This window comes from Helianthus annuus, chromosome 3 (genome assembly GCF_002127325.2).
Source record: "Helianthus annuus cultivar XRQ/B chromosome 3, HanXRQr2.0-SUNRISE, whole genome shotgun sequence".
Classification (NCBI taxonomy): Eukaryota; Viridiplantae; Streptophyta; class Magnoliopsida; order Asterales; family Asteraceae; genus Helianthus; species Helianthus annuus.
In genome coordinates, this window is record NC_035435.2 from 60,252,489 (window position 1) to 60,272,381 (window position 19,893).

Sequence of the window (19,893 nt, forward strand, 5' to 3'; positions counted from 1 at the left end):
ATCCAAACTTCCGTCTAAACCCACCGGATCCGGAACTTTCAACTTCCTCCATTCATTCACTGCACTTTTCTATCTCTAAAGGGCTGGAGCAAGCCCGATTCCATTGCCACACCCACCGTACTGAATGCCTCTCTTTTTTCATGCATTGTGACACCAAAACTCTTTTTTTTGCCAACTTATACAAACCTGGGTATTTATCTTTTAGAGTAGAGCCACCCAACCATAAGTCACTCCAAAATTTTACCTTATCTCTCATCCCTACTTTGTCGACTATGTAATTTTTTTGGGGATAAATCCGTACATACAAGTTCTTTGTCAATCCCCATGATGTCCTTCCACACACCTACGCATTTATTTTTTACAAGGTACGCTTGCATCGATCTTTTACTTTCATGTATTGCAACAACTACCTTTGCCCACAATGCTTCGGGATTGACTTTTAGTTTCCACCACCATTGTCACACCCCCAAAATCCACACGCGGAGTACCACCGCTTGGGAGCGTGACATGACCAGGATCAAGCCATCAATCATATCAAACATAGCATTTAATAATAATAAAAGTCATTAAAGTAGTTTATCGTGACATGATCGATGTTTCCAAAACCAAGCATTGTTTAAGTAGCGGAAGCATTGTTGTAAACCCAAGTTAAAAATACTGAAATGTCATAAGTGTCCATCAAAGTAATACGATCCTTGTCCACAACGACCGGCTCCTCTTTGTGCAAGCTCCATGTACCTAACGATCTGCAAGGCATGTAACAGAATGATCAACAAACTAGTTGAGCGAGCTCACAGTAAGTAAGTGCGTAACAGTAAGTAACGGGTGGCTCTACTGGGCCGATAGTAAGTTGTATAGGTGGGGGCTTCCCATGTTATGTGACCACTAGACTATTCGTATCAACTACTCGTATCATCCCTGTTCTTCTTCCGAGAACAGTAGCGCGTATGGGGTGTACGTAGGTTTTACGCACGTATCCTTCACAACCGAGGATAGGAGACGCGGGGGTGTACGTGGGTTTCACGTACGTATCCTTTGTACCGAGGATAGAAGTAGGTAATGCGTACACGTAGGTTTTACGTGCGTGCCTGACATCCGAGGCAGTGATTGGCATATGACCACGTAGGTGTTATTCTAACCTACGGAACCGTCCTGACATCCGAGGATCATGGTAGGTGATAGTCTAGGAAAAGCATATGTACGTTCTTAGTCAATTGTAACCTTTATCCCATTCCCACGACCCGGGAATCCCATGCCTTAGTAGGAGTGTGAACTCACCTGGGTTTGCTCGGCAGACAATAAAATGCTCAAGTATACAGTAAGAGATCAACCACGTCCTATCATGGTTACTTATGCAAGTTAGGTTCGTACTCAACTATTGCACGTATAAGCTACACGTATGTATACACATATAATCATGGCAATGTACACGTATTCCAATAGCAGCCCAAAGCAAACAGTAAACAAATATCCAAGTGCCCGGCCCAAACCAATTGGGCCTGTATAGTAAAAGTCCAATAGCATGGCCCGTCTCGAGTCGCAACGAGGAGATCCCGAGTCGCAACGGGACTCGTAACGGTGATGTTCTCGAGTCGCAATCGGAGCTGGTCTCGAGTTGTTAAGGTCCGGTTACGAGTCGCAACGGGACTCGCAACCGTGGTTTCGGTTCATGCTGTTGTGTGGGGTTGCGGCTTGACAGGGTCCGGTTACGAGTCGCAACGGGACTCGCAACCTTTGGTCTCGACTTGTCATGGACTGGTTACGAGTCGCAACGGGACTCGCAACCTTGGTTTTGACTAATGCTGTTTGTGGTCTCGAGTCGAGACTGTGGATCCCGACTCGCAATCCCGGTCGAGACAAGCAAAGCGTAACAGTTTCCATGATTATTCATAACAAACATCCGTAAATTCAGCAAACATAATCAGTAGTTTCAGAAATAGATCAAATCAGTTACAATTCCAGATTCAACCACGTTCAAACTGTTCATGTAATATTCAAGAACACATCTCTACATTCATACGGATTTCCTAAATACCAACATATGCATTCAGCCGATTTTTATATAATCGTTTGGTTTTAATCAGGCAACCAATTTAACACACATCGAATCCGATTAAGCTAGATCATGTAGTCAAGAATCATATAAACATATCCGATTAAACATAACAGCCGATTCATCATATATCCGATTCATAAGCAATAATCATGTAACAATAATCCCTAAATCATGCAATCCGATTACTAACAACAACATATAAACACGTAACCAAAAGTTTGATACTAACCGAGATGTAAAACAAAAGACGGATCCGAGAACTTCAAAGGTGTGATCTCCGGTTCCGAGAGAGACGATTTCCGAGAGAGAGGGAGAGAGAGCTTGTGTGTGTTGCTTTGTGGTTGCAAAGATTGTAAAACTAAAACCCTAAGATGTGTATGTGTATATATACGTAGAGTAGGTGTGGGCCGAAACCCCACATGGGTCTCGAGTCCACCATGTTGACCGAGTGGGTTGTTTTTGTAATGATTTACTAATCGGCCCAAATAGTAACATATGCAATCACAATAAATCACGTAACATGTAACATTCAATCAATCAATATAATCACGTAATCACACTAGTTCAATGGTTACACGTAATGTACGAGACGGTAAAGTACGAGTTGTCACATTATCCCCAACTAATTGGAAATTTCGTCCCGAAATTTGGTATGCACTCACTGAGGAAGCTAGGTAAGCTGTATTGTTCACTGATTTTCCTGTGGTGTCACATCCTCCCCCCGTTGATCTGGAATTTCGTCCCGAAATTCCGAAGTAGTAGCTTCCGCCTCAGTAGTGGTAGCATTGGTTTCGAATAACTGGGGGTACTTTTCTGTCATCCTGTCTTCGCGTTCCCAGGTGTACTCTGGGCCACGTGTGGAGTTCCAACGAACTCGAACAAGAGGGATTCTCTTGCTTTTGAGGACCTTCACATCCCGGTCCGTGATTTCTACTGGTTCCTCGACGAACTGCAACCGCTCGTCGATAGTGAGTTCCTTAAAAGGAATGATGAGGTTTTCATCTGATAGGCACTTCTTTAAGTTCGATACATGAAAGACATTGTGAACTGCTCCGAGTTCAGCTGGTAGGTTCAACTTGTAGGCTACTTTGCCAATCTTTTCGATGATTTCGAATGGTCCGACGTACCGCGGATTCAGTTTGCCCCTTTTTCCAAAACGTACCACACCCTTCCAGGGTGAGACTTTCAATAATACCCGGTCCCCGACCTGAAATTCCAAAGGCTTTCTACGCTTGTCCGCGTAGGCTTTCTGACGGTCGCGTGCTGCCGCCATGTGTTGTCGTATCTGTGCTATCTTTTCTGTGGCGTCCACTACAATCTCTGGACCCGTAATTTGACTATCCCCCACCTCTGCCCAACAGAGAGGTGACCGGCATTTACGTCCGTACAATGCCTCGAATGGAGCGGCTTGAATGCTGGTATGGTAACTGTTATTGTACGAAAACTCCACCAATGGGAGGTGCTTTTCCCAGCCGTTGCCGAAATCGATAACGCATGCCCGAAGCATGTCTTCAAGTGTTTGAATCGTTCGCTCAGACTGCCCATCCGTCTGAGGATGATATGCTGTGCTCATGTCTAATCGTGAGCCGAAAGATTTATGCATTGCTTGCCATAGCTCTGACGTGAATCGTGCATCGCGATCCGAAATAATAGAGGTGGGCACTCCGTGCCTCGAAACAACTTCTTTAAGATAGACGTCTGCGAGAGTGGAGAACTTGTCTGTTTCCTTAATCGGCAGGAAGTGTGCAGACTTGGTGAGTCGATCAACTATGACCCATATTGTATCGTTCCCACGCTGAGATCTAGGTAAGCCTGTAACAAAATCCATGGAAATTTCTTCCCATTTCCATTGCGGTATCTTAGGCTGCTGAAGTAGACCAGCTGGCTTTTGATATTCAACCTTGACTCTCGCACAGGTCAAACATTTTCCAACGTACGTAGCGATGTGGGCCTTCATGCTAGGCCACCAATAAGTAGTGCTGATGTCGTGGTACATTTTATCTGACCCTGGATGTACCGAGTAGCGAGACTTGTGAGCTTCATCCATTACAAGTTCGCATAAACCGCCATAGAGAGGGACCCAAATCCGGCCCGTTACATAGTAGGCGCCGTCTTCCTTTTGTTCCATTTGTTGTCGTGAGCCGCGTAAGGCTTCAGCCTTGACGTTTTCGGGCTTCAATGCTTCTACCTGAGCATTTCGTATCTGTGCTGGAAGGTTAGACTGAATCGTAAGCTGTAGCGCTTGCACGCGCTTCGGTAAGGTGTCCTTTCGACTTAGAGCGTCGGCCACAACATTGGCTTTGCCTGGATGGTACTTGATGGCGCATTCGTAGTCGTTAAGTAACTCGACCCATCGTCGTTGACGCATGTTCAAATCCTTCTGCTTAAGGATATGCTCGAGACTCCTGTGATCGGTGTAAATCGTGCACCTGGTACCGTACAGGTAGTGTCGCCATATCTTAAGCGCGAAAACAACAGCTCCCAGCTCTAGATCGTGCGTCGTGTAGTTTCGTTCGTGAACCTTGAGTTGCCGAGAAGCGTAGGCTATCACTTTATCACGTTGCATCAACACACATCCAAGACCCTGGATGGATGCATCACAATATACTACGAAGTCTTCTGTGCCTTCTGGCAATGAGAGAATAGGCGCGCTGCAAAGCCTATCCTTTAGATACTGAAAAGCAGTTTCCTGCGTTTTGCCCCAACGGTAGGTGACACCCTTCTGTGTCAGTAGCGTAAGTGGTTGCGCGATCTTTGAAAAGTCTTTAATAAACCATCTGTAGTAGCCTGCCAAACCCAAGAATTGGCGTATTTCTGTCGGTGTACGCGGTGCAGGCCAATTTCTGATCGACTCTACCTTGGATGGATCGACGTGAATCCCATCCTTGTTTACCACGTGGCCTAAGAAGTGGACTTCACGAAGCCAGAAGTCGCATTTTGAAAGCTTGGCGTACAACTGTTCCTTTCGAAGGAGTTCCAAAATAAGGCGAAGATGCTGCTCGTGCTCCTCCTGACTCTTGGAGTAAATCAGGATATCGTCGATGAAAACAATGACGAACTTGTCGAGATAGGGTTTGCACACCCTGTTCATAAGATCCATGAATACTGCAGGTGCGTTCGTAAGTCCGAACGGCATAACCAAGAACTCGTAGTGACCATAGCGAGTTCTGAATGCTGTCTTAGAGACGTCCTCCTCGCGGACTCTCAGTTGATGATATCCTGACCGTAGGTCGATCTTGGAATAGTAACACGACCCTTGCAACTGGTCGAATAAGTCGTCTATGCGTGGAAGAGGATAACGGTTCTTCACCGTCACCTTGTTCAGTTCCCTGTAGTCTATACACATCCTGAACGTACCGTCTTTCTTTTTCACGAAAAGTACTGGAGCTCCCCAAGGCGAAGAGCTTGGACGAATGAAGCCCTTTTCCAAGAGTTCTTGTAGTTGCTTTGACAATTCTTCCAATTCTGATGGAGCTAGACGATATGGTGCGCGAGCTATGGGTGCTGCTCCAGGAGCGAGCTCGATCTGAAATTCAACCTGACGATGAGGCGGTAAGCCAGGTAAATCTTCAGGAAACACCTGAGGGAAGTCACGTACGACTGGTATATCCTCCAATTTCTTTTCCTTTACTGATGCGTCTGAAACAAGAGCCAAAATGGCTGTGTGACCTTTACGTAAGCACTTCTGAGCCTTCAAGAATGAGATGATGCCAACCACAACACCACTCTTGTCGCCTTGGACTTCGAGAGGTTCTTGACCAGAACGTGGAATACGAATGATCTTCTCACTGCATAAGATTTCTGCCTGGTGTTGGGATAACCAATCCATCCCAATCACGACGTCGAAACTTCCCAAAACTATGGGAATGAGATCAATAGAGAAGGCTTGACCAGCTAGGATAAGGTTACAACCCTGGACTACGTGCGTGGCTTCTAGACTTTTACCGTTAGCTAACTCTACTACATGTTTGGTGGGTAAAAGTGTTGGTGCACGTTTTAGCAGTTGACACATTTTCACAGACATATAGCTTGTATCCGCACCCGAATCAAACAAAACAGTAACGTAAATATTGTCGAGGAGAAACTTACCCATAACAACGTTGGGATCGTTCACTGCGTCACCTCGACCTAGCACAAAAGCACGACCCCGAGCTTCGTTGCCGTTGTTATTTCCTCCGTTGTTGTTGTTGCCGTTGCCCTGGTTGTTGTTGTTGTTCTGGTTCCTGTTGAGCTGTGGGCAGTGTCTCTTGATGTGGCCTTCAGCACCACAATTGTAGCATCCCTTGTTGCCCTGTTGTTGGTTAGGCTGAGCGTGAGGCTGCTGCTGATTTTGGTTCGCAGGACGAAGGCTTCTACAGTCTTTGGCCTCGTGACCCATCTTGAGGCATCTTTGACAACGACCCTTGGTACACTGGCCGTTGTGGTGCCTGTTGCAGTTGTTGCACTTTGGAAGATTTCCGCGATATCCACCCTGCCTGTGGCTACCTGACGACTGCTGGTTAGGGCTTTGATAGTTGTCAGTCTTTCGCTGCTGATTCTGGGACTGAACCGAAACTGATGCTTTGCTTGAATCCCCCTCCCATTTCCTCTTGTTGTCACTGAGGGTAACGGGAGTAGCTGAAGGAGTGACTGTAGCAGTAGCGCTGACACGCTTAGGCAGTTTATTCTGATCCACTGCCTGATCGGTGATGCGATGAGCGAGACGCTGGATTTCCTGGATGTTGTCGAGGTTAGCCGAGGTAACGTGGCTCTGGATTTCTGGTGCCAACCCCTTGAGATACATCTCGATACGCTTGTATGGAGGGTCTACCATAGTTGGACACAGCACGGCCAGCTCGTTTGACCGCTTGGTATACGCTTCAATCTCCGACCCAACCATTTTCAGATTATACAGCTCGTCTTCTAGCTTGTGAATATCTTCACGCGTACAATACTCTCTCTTGATAAGTTCCTTAAAATCGTTCCAGGGTGTGGCGTTAGCAGCTGCCAACCCCAGAATTTGCACCTGCGCGTTCCACCAGGTTAGCGCGATTCCTTCTAAAGTGCCGGTGGCGTATTTCACCCTGCGTGCCTCAGCGCATTCACACATTTCGAATACTGATTCTAGCTTCTCGAACCAGTGGAGGAGTCCAACCGCTCCTTCTGTGCCGCTGAACGTGCCGGGACGGCAGTCCATAAAGTTCTTGAATGTGCAGACAGGCTGCTGCGCGTGTTGACCTGCTTGAGCTGCTGCAACTGCCGCAGCAACTTGGGCTTGAACAAGAGCCTCTAACTGGGCTTGTGTCATGTTAATTCTTCCAGCCATTGATCTTCATGTCAAAGGCGAAATAGGTGAGAAAAGTTCGCGAATAGTGCGATGACAGAAAAGTGTAAGCACGTAAGGGTTCTTAAGCAATAGCAAATAGTGAGCATTGTAGTCTAAGCATACCACGAGCAAAGTTCTAAGTAATTCTAGCAAGTAGGCAATAAACATAAACCTTATTACCTAAAATGTCGAGTCTTGCACGTGGAGCGAAGCGTCGTTGTGGATCGTTGAGAGCACTGTTCGGGTTATAGTCTGGTTTTAATAAAAAAAAAAACTTTTTCCCGTATTAAAACCAAGTTCTCTATAACCAATGGCTCTGATACCAATCTGTCACACCCCCAAAATCCACACGCGGAGTACCACCGCTTGGGAGCGTGACATGACCAGGATCAAGCCATCAATCATATCAAACATAGCATTTAATAATAATAAAAGTCATTAAAGTAGTTTATCGTGACATGATCGATGTTTCCAAAACCAAGCATTGTTTAAGTAGCGGAAGCATTGTTGTAAACCCAAGTTAAAAATACTGAAATGTCATAAGTGTCCATCAAAGTAATACGATCCTTGTCCACAACGACCGGCTCCTCTTTGTGCAAGCTCCATGTACCTAACGATCTGCAAGGCATGTAACAGAATGATCAACAAACTAGTTGAGCGAGCTCACAGTAAGTAAGTGCGTAACAGTAAGTAACGGGTGGCTCTACTGGGCCGATAGTAAGTTGTATAGGTGGGGGCTTCCCATGTTATGTGACCACTAGACTATTCGTATCAACTACTCGTATCATCCCTGTTCTTCTTCCGAGAACAGTAGCGCGTATGGGGTGTACGTAGGTTTTACGCACGTATCCTTCACAACCGAGGATAGGAGACGCGGGGGTGTACGTGGGTTTCACGTACGTATCCTTTGTACCGAGGATAGAAGTAGGTAATGCGTACACGTAGGTTTTACGTGCGTGCCTGACATCCGAGGCAGTGATTGGCATATGACCACGTAGGTGTTATTCTAACCTACGGAACCGTCCTGACATCCGAGGATCATGGTAGGTGATAGTCTAGGAAAAGCATATGTACGTTCTTAGTCAATTGTAACCTTTATCCCATTCCCACGACCCGGGAATCCCATGCCTTAGTAGGAGTGTGAACTCACCTGGGTTTGCTCGGCAGACAATAAAATGCTCAAGTATACAGTAAGAGATCAACCACGTCCTATCATGGTTACTTATGCAAGTTAGGTTCGTACTCAAGTATTGCACGTATAAGCTACACGTATGTATACACATATAATCATGGCAATGTACACGTATTCCAATAGCAGCCCAAAGCAAACAGTAAACAAATATCCAAGTGCCCGGCCCAAACCAATTGGGCCTGTATAGTAAAAGTCCTATAGCATGGCCCGTCTCGAGTCGCAACGAGGAGATCCCGAGTCGCAACGGGACTCGTAACGGTGATGTTCTCGAGTCGCAATCGGAGCTGGTCTCGAGTTGTTAAGGTCCGGTTACGAGTCGCAACGGGACTCGCAACCGTGGTTTCGGTTCATGCTGTTGTGTGGGGTTGCGGCTTGACAGGGTCCGGTTACGAGTCGCAACGGGACTCGCAACCTTTGGTCTCGACTTGTCATGGACTGGTTACGAGTCGCAACGGGACTCGCAACCTTGGTTTCGACTAATGCTGTTTGTGGTCTCGAGTCGAGACTGTGGATCCCGACTCGCAATCCCGGTCGAGACAAGCAAAGCGTAACAGTTTCCATGATTATTCATAACAAACATCCGTAAATTCAGCAAACATAATCAGTAGTTTCAGAAATAGATCAAATCAGTTACAATTCCAGATTCAACCACGTTCAAACTGTTCATGTAATATTCAAGAACACATCTCTACATTCATACGGATTTCCTAAATACCAACATATGCATTCAGCCGATTTTTATATAATCGTTTGGTTTTAATCAGGCAACCAATTTAACACACATCGAATCCGATTAAGCTAGATCATGCAGTCAAGAATCATATAAACATATCCGATTAAACATAACAGCCGATTCATCATATATCCGATTCATAAGCAATAATCATGTAACAATAATCCCTAAATCATGCAATCCGATTACTAACAACAACATATAAACACGTAACCAAAAGTTTGATACTAACCGAGATGTAAAACAAAAGACGGATCCGAGAACTTCAAAGGTGTGATCTCCGGTTCCGAGAGAGACGATTTCCGAGAGAGAGGGAGAGAGAGCTTGTGTGTGTTGTTTTGTGGTTGCAAAGATTGTAAAACTAAAACCCTAAGATGTGTATGTGTATATATACGTAGAGTAGGTGTGGGCCGAAACCCCACATGGGTCTCGAGTCCACCATGTTGACCGAGTGGGTTGTTTTTGTAATGATTTACTAATCGGCCCAAATAGTAACATATGCAATCACAATAAATCACGTAACATGTAACATTCAATCAATCAATATAATCACGTAATCACACTAGTTCAATGGTTACACGTAATGTACGAGACGGTAAAGTACGAGTTGTCACAACCATTTTGCAAGTAGTGCTAAGTCCATGCTCTAGATGTCTACAACCCCCTACCTCCTTCTTTTTTTGACCCACGTATTCGTGTCCACGCTATCCATTTTATCTTGTTTCCTCCCCCTTTACTTCCCCAATCAAGATTCCATCGAATTGAGTCAAACATATTAATCACTTTCTTTAGGGCTTTAAAAGTCGATAGGTAGTGGTTTGGGAGTGCTTTCAAAACCGCTTTTGAGAATGTAATCCTATTAAAAAAAGATAAATGTCTCGCCTTCTACCCCAATAACTTTTTATTGAACTCATCGATTATTGGATTCCCACGCTTGACCCGTTTCATATTTGCTCCGATAGGCTTACCCACAAACGTGAAAGGTGTTTGCTATGTTTTCCAACACATCCTGTTTCTCCCTGATCCTAGAAAGGTTACTTTTAGTTATGTTAACGTTAAGCCCGGAGCATAGAAAAAAAACATCTAAGAACCCGGTTTAGTTTCATGATATTTTCTTCATCCCACTCGCTTAAAAATATTACATCGTCAGCATAGCAAAGATGTGAAATACAAGAACCCCCATTTGGTATTCTACACCTTTGAATAATCCATGTTTTATTTCCTTTTTCATTACTACATCTAAAGCCTCTAATGTAAGAACGAATAAAAAGTGTGATAGTGGGTCTCCATAACGTAAGCCCCTAGACAATTGAAACACCGTTGTTGGAGTCCCATTGACTAACACCGAAGCCCGACTTGATTTTAAGCATGCCATCCACTTTCTCCATAAAATTGGAAAGCACAAATGTTTGAGATTAGATAGTAGAAACTTCCAATTTAAGGAATCATATGCCTTTGCAAAATCGATTTTGAATAGAAAAAGTTTCTTTTTATAAGCCTTCACCCAAGATATAACTTCATTTACGATTAACGATGTCTAAGATCGACCTCCCCTCCACGAAGCTGGAGTGTACCATTGATATTACCGCATTCATCACTACTTTTTGTGAATTCTCAAGATCGTGATGAATTCATTGACATTGAATGCGAACCGACACGTGTAATGTGCGGAATCCAAACACGTGTATGGAATAAACATAGAGATGTAAATACTAATGTTTTCTTTAATGATCTGACAATGTTTACACCATGAAAACAAACTGACAGAGCTTCGCTTCAAGAATGCAAAAGTTCTATTTCGTTAGAACCCAAGACCACTATTTATAGAGAATCAGGTTCGAACCAATCAACATGTGGTGGCTTCGTACGAAGCTACCTTAGCTTCCAACCTTGATTTCTTCAATCTTGTTTTATCCATTCCAGCTACGTTCCGTAATTGACGCAAGCGATAGACATACTTCATTCATAGACTCCCCCGTGGATATTGTTGCAGTCAATCTTGTAGCTTTCAACTTTATCTGAATTTGTTTAAAATGTTGACATTGTTAGCTACACAGACTCCTCAATCTTTAACATAATTCCCCTTGGATATTGCTTTTCATCTTCAGTAGCTCCCTCTTTCGTTTAGCTCTGTCTTCAGGCTCCCCCTTCCTTTAAGCTCTTAATATTTCCCAAAACCAATTGTCTGGCCCTACTTCCCCTATCAAATGACTTTACAAAATTTGACAGTTTTAAGATTTCAACTCCTCACAAATAATCTTCCAAGTCCAAATTAATGACCTTGGAGATTTTCACAAACTGTTTTTGATTTTTGTTGTAAAACTTCAAGTTTCAAATTAATGAACTTGTTTATTTTCAGAAACACATTCAACATACTCAGTTTTTGAAACTCAGCTCTCGGACATCGATTTTCGAAAATAAAGTAGAATCAAAATCTTTTTGTATTTTTCTGAAATATAAAGTAGTAAAGAGATATTTACAGACAATATTTTTGTTTGAATTCGTGTCAGAGGATCATATCAGTTTATGACAAATAACTAGCACCGTTGAGCTATAAACACTTTAAGTTCTAAACAATTCACTTAGATTGTCAGTATAATGATCCACTTAAATTTTCACACAAAGTTCAACTGTTCCGAGATATGAGATTAGTGTTTTAAGGACTAACTTATTCACGTGTCCTGCCTCAGAATATACCCCCGTATCAAGATTCCCTAGATTCAGTCTTACAAGTGAATATACTATATTGATATCTGTGCTCTGGGTTCGTGCGAGGCCTTGAGAGCTCAGGTATGAACTACCGTTCTGTCAAAGAGATGAAGGCTCGACTTTAGGTGTGTCCCCCTTAGGGATCTTCTTTACAACTACACTTGATTCGTATCTTTTGATATTTTATCAATTTTTATGCAGAGGGTAAGCTTTAAGCACGTAAAGTATTATACGAGATCCAGGCCATTGCTTCTGCAATATCAGAAGACCAGGTATAATACCCTAGATATCAAACAGTATAAAGACCTAGTATCTCAGAATCCGGCAATCTCTCAAACAAGATTTCGGGGGTTCCCCATACATCCGAGAGATGTTCCCCACGAGATAACTAAGTTATTGATATTTAGGTTTATATCTCGAAAACAATCTACTAAGCGTGTAAAAACCTACTGGCATGTCATCAGTGAGACCGTTTATCACATTTTAACATTCCATTTCTTTAGCGTACTGTGGTTATCTACTGATGTACTATTGTCACACCCCAACCAATGGCGGAAACATCGGGATGAGACGAAGTGTGAAGATTGCTAGAGACATCATAACGCTATTTGTGACAATATTTAATAAACCGATTTCATTTCATAGATAGATTGTCAAACATACAAGGAAATTCAAATAACAACATGTTCAAAGGAAATACGTAACAACATAATCAAAATTGATACAACATATTAAACCTAAACGTCTATATGTGTATCTAGGCATCAACGCTACTTCTTTTCATAGCATCGTCATCATCAACCTGTAACATGTTTAAAATACAATTCAATGCAAAAGCAAAGGCGAGTATACAAGTTTAAGCATAAGTATAAGTATAAGTGTAAAAGTTTAAAAACGAATCCACATGGCAACTTAGTTTATACGAGATCAACCTAACATGGCATGCAATATTTCTAGCCAATCCTCTGTTTACGCAAGTAAGTTTAGTTAATTCAACATGACCCAAGTTTAAGGGGGGCGGTGCGTTACTCCTATAGCGCTATACATGTCGAAGGGAGGCTCGTGAGAGCTAATGACTAAAACATATCACATAAGTATGGTCCACGTAAGCATCAAGTATCATAACATAGTATTCATATATAAGGATTGCTTTGTGCATTGCATAAAGAATAAGTTTAAGTGTAGTTTAATAGTAAAACATGTTACACCCCAAAAAGTGGTAAACATAAAAAAGGGGGTTGCGAGTATACTCACGGTTTTGCAAGTCTTCTACTTGAATCCGCGAGTGAGTTGGTTGATTAGGAAGTTGGAACACCAAGTCCTTCTACACAAGGAAACATAGGTGCGTGAGTTTGGGCATTCGGAGGATTTAGAGATTTAGGAAGTTAAAACACAAGAATGTATATATTCGAAAGTAATCATCCTTCAACATTAAGTACTTGTTCTTGACACTATGAAACCTCAAGGGTTAATGTTTTCATGAGTAGTATACTCATTAGAATCGTAACAAGTCTTGTGTTTTAGATGATGTATTCTAATACCTTGACGAATGAACACAAGTCCATCATCAAGAGTTCGAATAGTAAATATATGTATAAGTATTATATGGATCATTTAGTCTAATATTCAAGCATGAGGTAGAAGATAAATCTTCATTTAGGTACCTCTATTGTGTTATAGAATTCATGTAGGAGGTAGGAAGAACAAGCTTCCATTTAGGTACCTCTTATGGTTCACCACTACACTTGATGTAAAAACATACAAGGAGGGTCATGAACTAATATCAATACAAGAATAATAAACATCTACACTATGAGAAATCATCAAGTAATGTGGGGATTTTACGTTGGACAACCCAAGTTAGTCCACAATCACACTTTATCAAGCTTGAAGCTTGAACACCACTTGCGGGTCAAAAACCCTAAACAAAACATAAAGTATTTGAGGATTAACCTCTGATTTTGTATGTCTCAACCTTGTTTTTAAGCCTAACTAACCATAGAAGTGGTTATAAGCATAAGGACATAGGTTTGAGATGAGTTAGACTCAAGTTGAACAAGTTTAGTAAAGAATAGATGAAATCAGAAATGAACAGTGAACTTTGGAGCCTTTTTGCCGGAGTTCCAGGGACTTATTTACTGTGAAAAACCCATGGAATCGAAGGTAAGGTCGATCCAAGCACATAGGAAAAAGAATGGACTAAATCGGACAAGTATTGAGTGAGTTATGCTCACTTTAGTGAAGGCTGGACAATCTGTCCGAACTTGAGTTGTTGCTGCGAATTTAGAGACTTTGAGAGTGGTTTTTGAGAGTGTTTAAGGGTTGTAAAAGTGAGAAAGTGGCTGGGATTATGTGGTATTTATAGGGAAGGATTAGGGTTTAAGTTGGTGAGCATTGAATGTAAGTAGTTGAGGGTTATAACAAATAAAAAAAAAAGAAACTTTTTGCCTTAGGCATTGCGGCCGAGAGGCTGTTATAACATCTTTCCCCATTTTTTTTCATTATGACATATACGTAGATGTTATTCATACTACACATATTATATTAAGTCCACCTATAATTGAAATAATAAAAATCTAGGTGACTTATAAACATTCAAAAAGGAAAAGAACATAAAATCAGCCAACTTGCGATCGGACCTGGCTGTTTAACAGCCTTACTTTATTTATTTGTTTATTATTTATTTTTTTTAACAATTTAACATATGGTTAGATAATGTTTCATATTATATTAGTGCATACATATCTAACTTATGGAAATATGTTATGGTTAGGTTGTTTGAATATTAAAAGGAACTCAAAGAAACTAGCCAACAAGACTGTTCCGATCAAACATGTACACCACTTCTAAACTTGTTATTATTATTATTTTTTTGTTGGTTTCATCTAACTTTACGTTAGATGTAATATAATATTAGATTATTATTATTATTATTATTATTATTATTATTATTATTATTATTATTATTTAACCACATATATAATAGTTAATAAGCATGTATAAGTTACGAGTACCAGTATGTCGAGTATCGGTTGCGCGTATGTATTAAAGATTGGTAACGTATAACCCGAGTATTGCAACGCGTATAAGAATGTTTATAAAAAAAATAGCATTCCATATAAAAGATTCATTTCATTACGATCGAAGTCTCAGATTTATAATGGTTTGAAACGAAATATGAAATACAAAAGGAACAAGAGTTCTAAAAATAGAAATACGAACAAGACTTGCTATAAATGGAAAGTACAAATAAGTAGGGCGTTACAGTCTCCCCTCCTTTAGAAAATTTCGTCCCAAAATTTAGGAAGACGTAGGGAAAAGATGAGGATATTTCGACTTCATTTCACTTTCGAGCTCCCAAGTAAATTCAGCGCCACGTTTTCCTTCCCATCGAACTTTAACAATAGGAATTCGACTGCGCCTCAATTGCTTGGTTCCTTGGTCCATGATTTCGACCGGTTTTTCCACGAAGTGAAGCGTTTCGTTGACTTGCAAGTCTTCGAGAGGAACATGGAGTCCTTCGTCAGCTAGACATTTCTTTAAGTTGGACACGTGGAAGACAGGGTGTACATTGCTGAGTTCTTCGGGCAGGTCCAGTCTATACGCAACCTCGCCAATCCTCTCGAGAATTTTGAAAGGACCAACGTAGCGAGGTGCGAGTTTCCCTTTCTTGCCAAATCGAACCACGCCCTTCCAAGGGGATACCTTGAGAAACACGAAGTCACCTGTCTCGAATTCCATAGGTTTGCGTCCCTTGTCAGCGTAACTCTTTTGTCGGCTCCTGGCCTTCAATAAGTTGTCTCGAACCTGTAAAATCTTGTCTGTCGTCTCTTGTATAAGCTCGGGACCGGTGATTTGGGCTTGACCAATCTCGTGCCAACAAATAGGCGAACGGCACTTGCGACCATACAATGCTTCGAAAGGTGCCATTTGAATACTCGCGTGATAACTGTTATTGTACGAGAATTCGACCAAGGGCAAGTGTGAATCCCAGTTGCCACCAAAATCTATTACGCATGAACGAAGCATATCCTCTAAGGTTTGGATAGTACGCTCGGTTTGACCGTCAGTCTGAGGATGGAAGGCAGTGCTAAGGTTGAGTTTAGTACCCATAGCAGATTGAAAAGTTTGCCAGAGACGAGACGTAAAACGAGCATCACGATCAGAAATGATGTCGATGGGAATACCATGACGACAGATTATCTCCTTCATGTAGACCTTAGCCAATTTCTCGACTTTGAAATCTTCACGAATAGGGAGGAAGTGAGCTGACTTGGTCAATCGATCAACGATTACCCAAATGCTGTCATGACCAGCAGTAGTGCGAGGAAGCTTAGTGATAAAATCCATGGCAACGCTCTCCCATTTCCAGATAGGAATTCTTGGTTGTTTGAGTAAGCCAGAGGGACGTTGATGTTCAGCTTTCACTTTGGAACATGTGAGACATTTTGAGACGAAGGTGGCTATATCCTTCTTCATTCCAGGCCACCAATAGGATGTACGCATATCATGGTACATCTTGTCGGCACCAGGGTGAATAGAATACTTCGTGTTATGGGCCTCCTTCATCAGGAATTTGCGAAGATCATCACGGTTGGGAATCCATATGCGATTGAGATAGTATAAAATGCCATCAGATTTGGACACGAGACTATTTTCAGCACCACATTGCATCTCGTTGTAGAGGTTACCCTCATTAACGGATGTATACTGAGCGTTACGTATGCGATTTTGAAGATCGTGGACGAGTTGGAAACAACGGATACTTTTGACATGAGTTTTACGACTAAGAGCGTCAGCTACTACATTCGCTTTACCTGGGTGGTATTTGATTTCACAATCGTAGTCGTTTAACAATTCCACCCAACGACGTTGACGCATGTTTAGTTCCTTTTGGTTGAAGATGTGTTGAAGGCTCTTATGGTCGGTGAAGACCACATATTTAGTACCATAAAGGTAGTGTCGCCAAATCTTCAATGCAAAAACGACAGCACCAAGTTCAAGGTCATGGGTAGTATAGTTTTTCTCATGTATTTTGAGTTGTCTCGATGCGTAAGCGATAACCTTGTCGCGTTGCATAAGGACACAACCAAGGCCAAGGTTTGAAGCATCGCAATACACGACGAAGTCATCGTTACCATCGGGAAGCGTTAGGATAGGAGCATTACAAAGCATGTCCTTGAGCGTTTGAAAAGATTCCTCTTGTTCGGGACCCCAAACAAAAGGTCTCTCTTTTTGGGTCAAGGAGGTCAAAGGAACAGCGATTTTTGAAAAGTTGGAGATAAAACGACGATAGTAACCAGCAAGACCAAGAAACGAGCGAATTTCAGACGGAGATTTAGGTGCGATCCAATTTTTCACAGCTTCGATTTTAGCGGGGTCAACGTGAATTCCAAGTTCGTTGACAGTATGACCAAGGAATTGAACCTCTTTTAGCCAAAATTCACACTTGGAGAATTTGGCGTATAGACGTTCAGTACGAAGGAGTTCAAGGATAAGGTGCAAGTGTCGCTTATGCTCTTCGTGCGTCTTGGAATAGATGAGAATATCGTCGATGAAGACGATCACAAAACGGTCCAAGTATGCTTTGCACACGCGGTTCATTAAATCCATGAAAACAGTAGGTGCGTTGGTCAAACCAAAGGGCATGACCACGAACTCGTAATGACCATAACGTGTACGGAAAGCGGTTTTAGGTACATCTTCTTCGAGTACTCGAAGTTGATGATACCCAGAACGAAGATCGATCTTTGAAAAGCAGGTCGCGCCTTGCAATTGATCGAAGAGGTCATCAATGCGAGGAAGAGGGTATCGGTTTTTGATAGTAAGCTTGTTGAGCTCACGATAGTCAATACACATACGAAATGATCCATCTTTCTTTTTGACAAACAAAACGGGAGCGCCCCAAGGAGAAGTACTAGGGCGTATAAAGCCTTTGTCAAGAAGCTCTTGAAGTTGACTCGAGAGCTCTTGCATCTCAGAGGGTGCTAGACGATAGGGGGATTTAGCGACGGGCGTAGCGCCAGGCACTAAATCGATTCGAAAGTCGACCGAACGAGCAGGAGGCGGACCAGGAAGATCGTCGGGAAATACATCAGGAAAATCACGTACGACAGGGACATCGCTTATACTTGGGCCTTTGTCCTTCTTTTCCACAATGTGGGCAAGAAAAGCGAAGGTACCCTTGCGTAAGCATTTGTTCGCTTGGATACACGACATAAGCTTGATACCTTGAGAAGGTTTCTCACCATAGACGTGTAGAGAATCACCGTTTGGAAGAGGAAGGCGGATAAACTTTTCAGAACAAACAACTTCAGCACGAACTCGCCTAAGCCAGTCCATGCCTACTATGATGTCAAAGCTACCCATTTGCATAGGTATAAGGTTGATCGAAAACGTATGATCATTGAGAATCAAGGAATAATTGGGAAGAACGGAATCAACAGTGACGGATTTACCATTAGCGACTTCGACAGCGAAAGATTTTGGCAACTTAGAGCGTTTACACTTAAGCAATTGCTCAAATTCTAGCGACACAAAACTCTTATCGGCGCCAGTATCAAATAGACAAGAAGCGTAAATATGGTTCACAAGAAACGTACCGGTAATGACGTCATTTGCGTTTTGAGCCTGAGCAGCGGTGATGACAAAAGCTCGGCCTCTAGCAGGTTGCTGAGCTTGTTGTTGCTGATGTGGTGGTTGTTGCGGTTGCTGTAGTTGCTGCTGTTGTTGAGGTTGATAGCGTTGGGGACAAACATTGGCGAGATGATTGAGGTCGCCGCACTTGTAGCATGCTCGCACAGGGGCATTTGAAGCTTGCGGGAAGTTTCGGCATCAGTTAGCAAAATGACCATACCTCTGACAGTTGGCACATTTGCGACAGGGTACGTTGGCAGGATGATGGAACAGACAGGTGGTGCATTTGGGATGAGTTCCAACATAACCTTGTTTTGGTGGTTCGGTGTTTGCGGGTGCAACGGCGGCTAAGGCTTGTAAGGGTTGAGGGTTTGGCGGAGTGACGACCGCACAATTTTGGCTCGAAGCCTTCCGCTTCTTGCCTTGGTTTTTCTTGGACGATTGGGAGGGTGAGGGCTCAACAGTGGTAGTTTCAGTTGTAGCTTGGCGTGCATTCTTCGTTGAAACTTTATCATAGGTTCCATGGATAACGCAGTTGTTGTTAAGTTCCGTGGCTATACGAAAAGCATCTTCAATGGTTTGGGGATTAGCAGAGGCAAGGTGGTTTGTCAGGGGATGTGCAACACAACGGACGAATTTGGCTACGGTTTTGGGAACGGTCTCGACTTGTCCAGGACAAAGAACACTGAGTTGTTTGAAGCGCGTAATCAGGCCATCCATGTCACTCCCCTTCTGAGTAAGGTTCCAAAATTCGTTCTCCAATTTTTGGAGTTCATGAGGAGGACATAAGTGGTCTTTCATAAGCTGTTTGAGATCGTCCCAAGGCATAGCATGTGCGACCTCGTTTCCTCTTTTGTTACGTTCAGTCGTCCACCACTCGAGTGCCTTTTCACGAAACACCCCAGTTGCATTCAAGGTTCTTAGTTCGTCAGGGCAACCACTTTGCAAGAAGGGAAGCTCGATGGCATCAAACCAGTTCATCATGGCGGTAGCGCCATTCTTGCCAGTAAATTCTAAGGGTTTACAAGCCATGAATTGCTTAAACTGGAAGGTCGGTTTAGGTTTGTCTGCCTTTGAGTCAACAGAGCCATGCGGTGAATCGGTTTGAATCTTGCTAACGATGTCGGGTAGGACTTTAGCAAATTGCTTGGCCATAAATTTCATGCAATCTTTTTGAGACATGGCGGTGGAAGTCGAACCCTTCTTTGACTTGCGTCTCTTGGAGGAGCTAGACGACATCTAAAAGATTGAAAAAAGAGAAG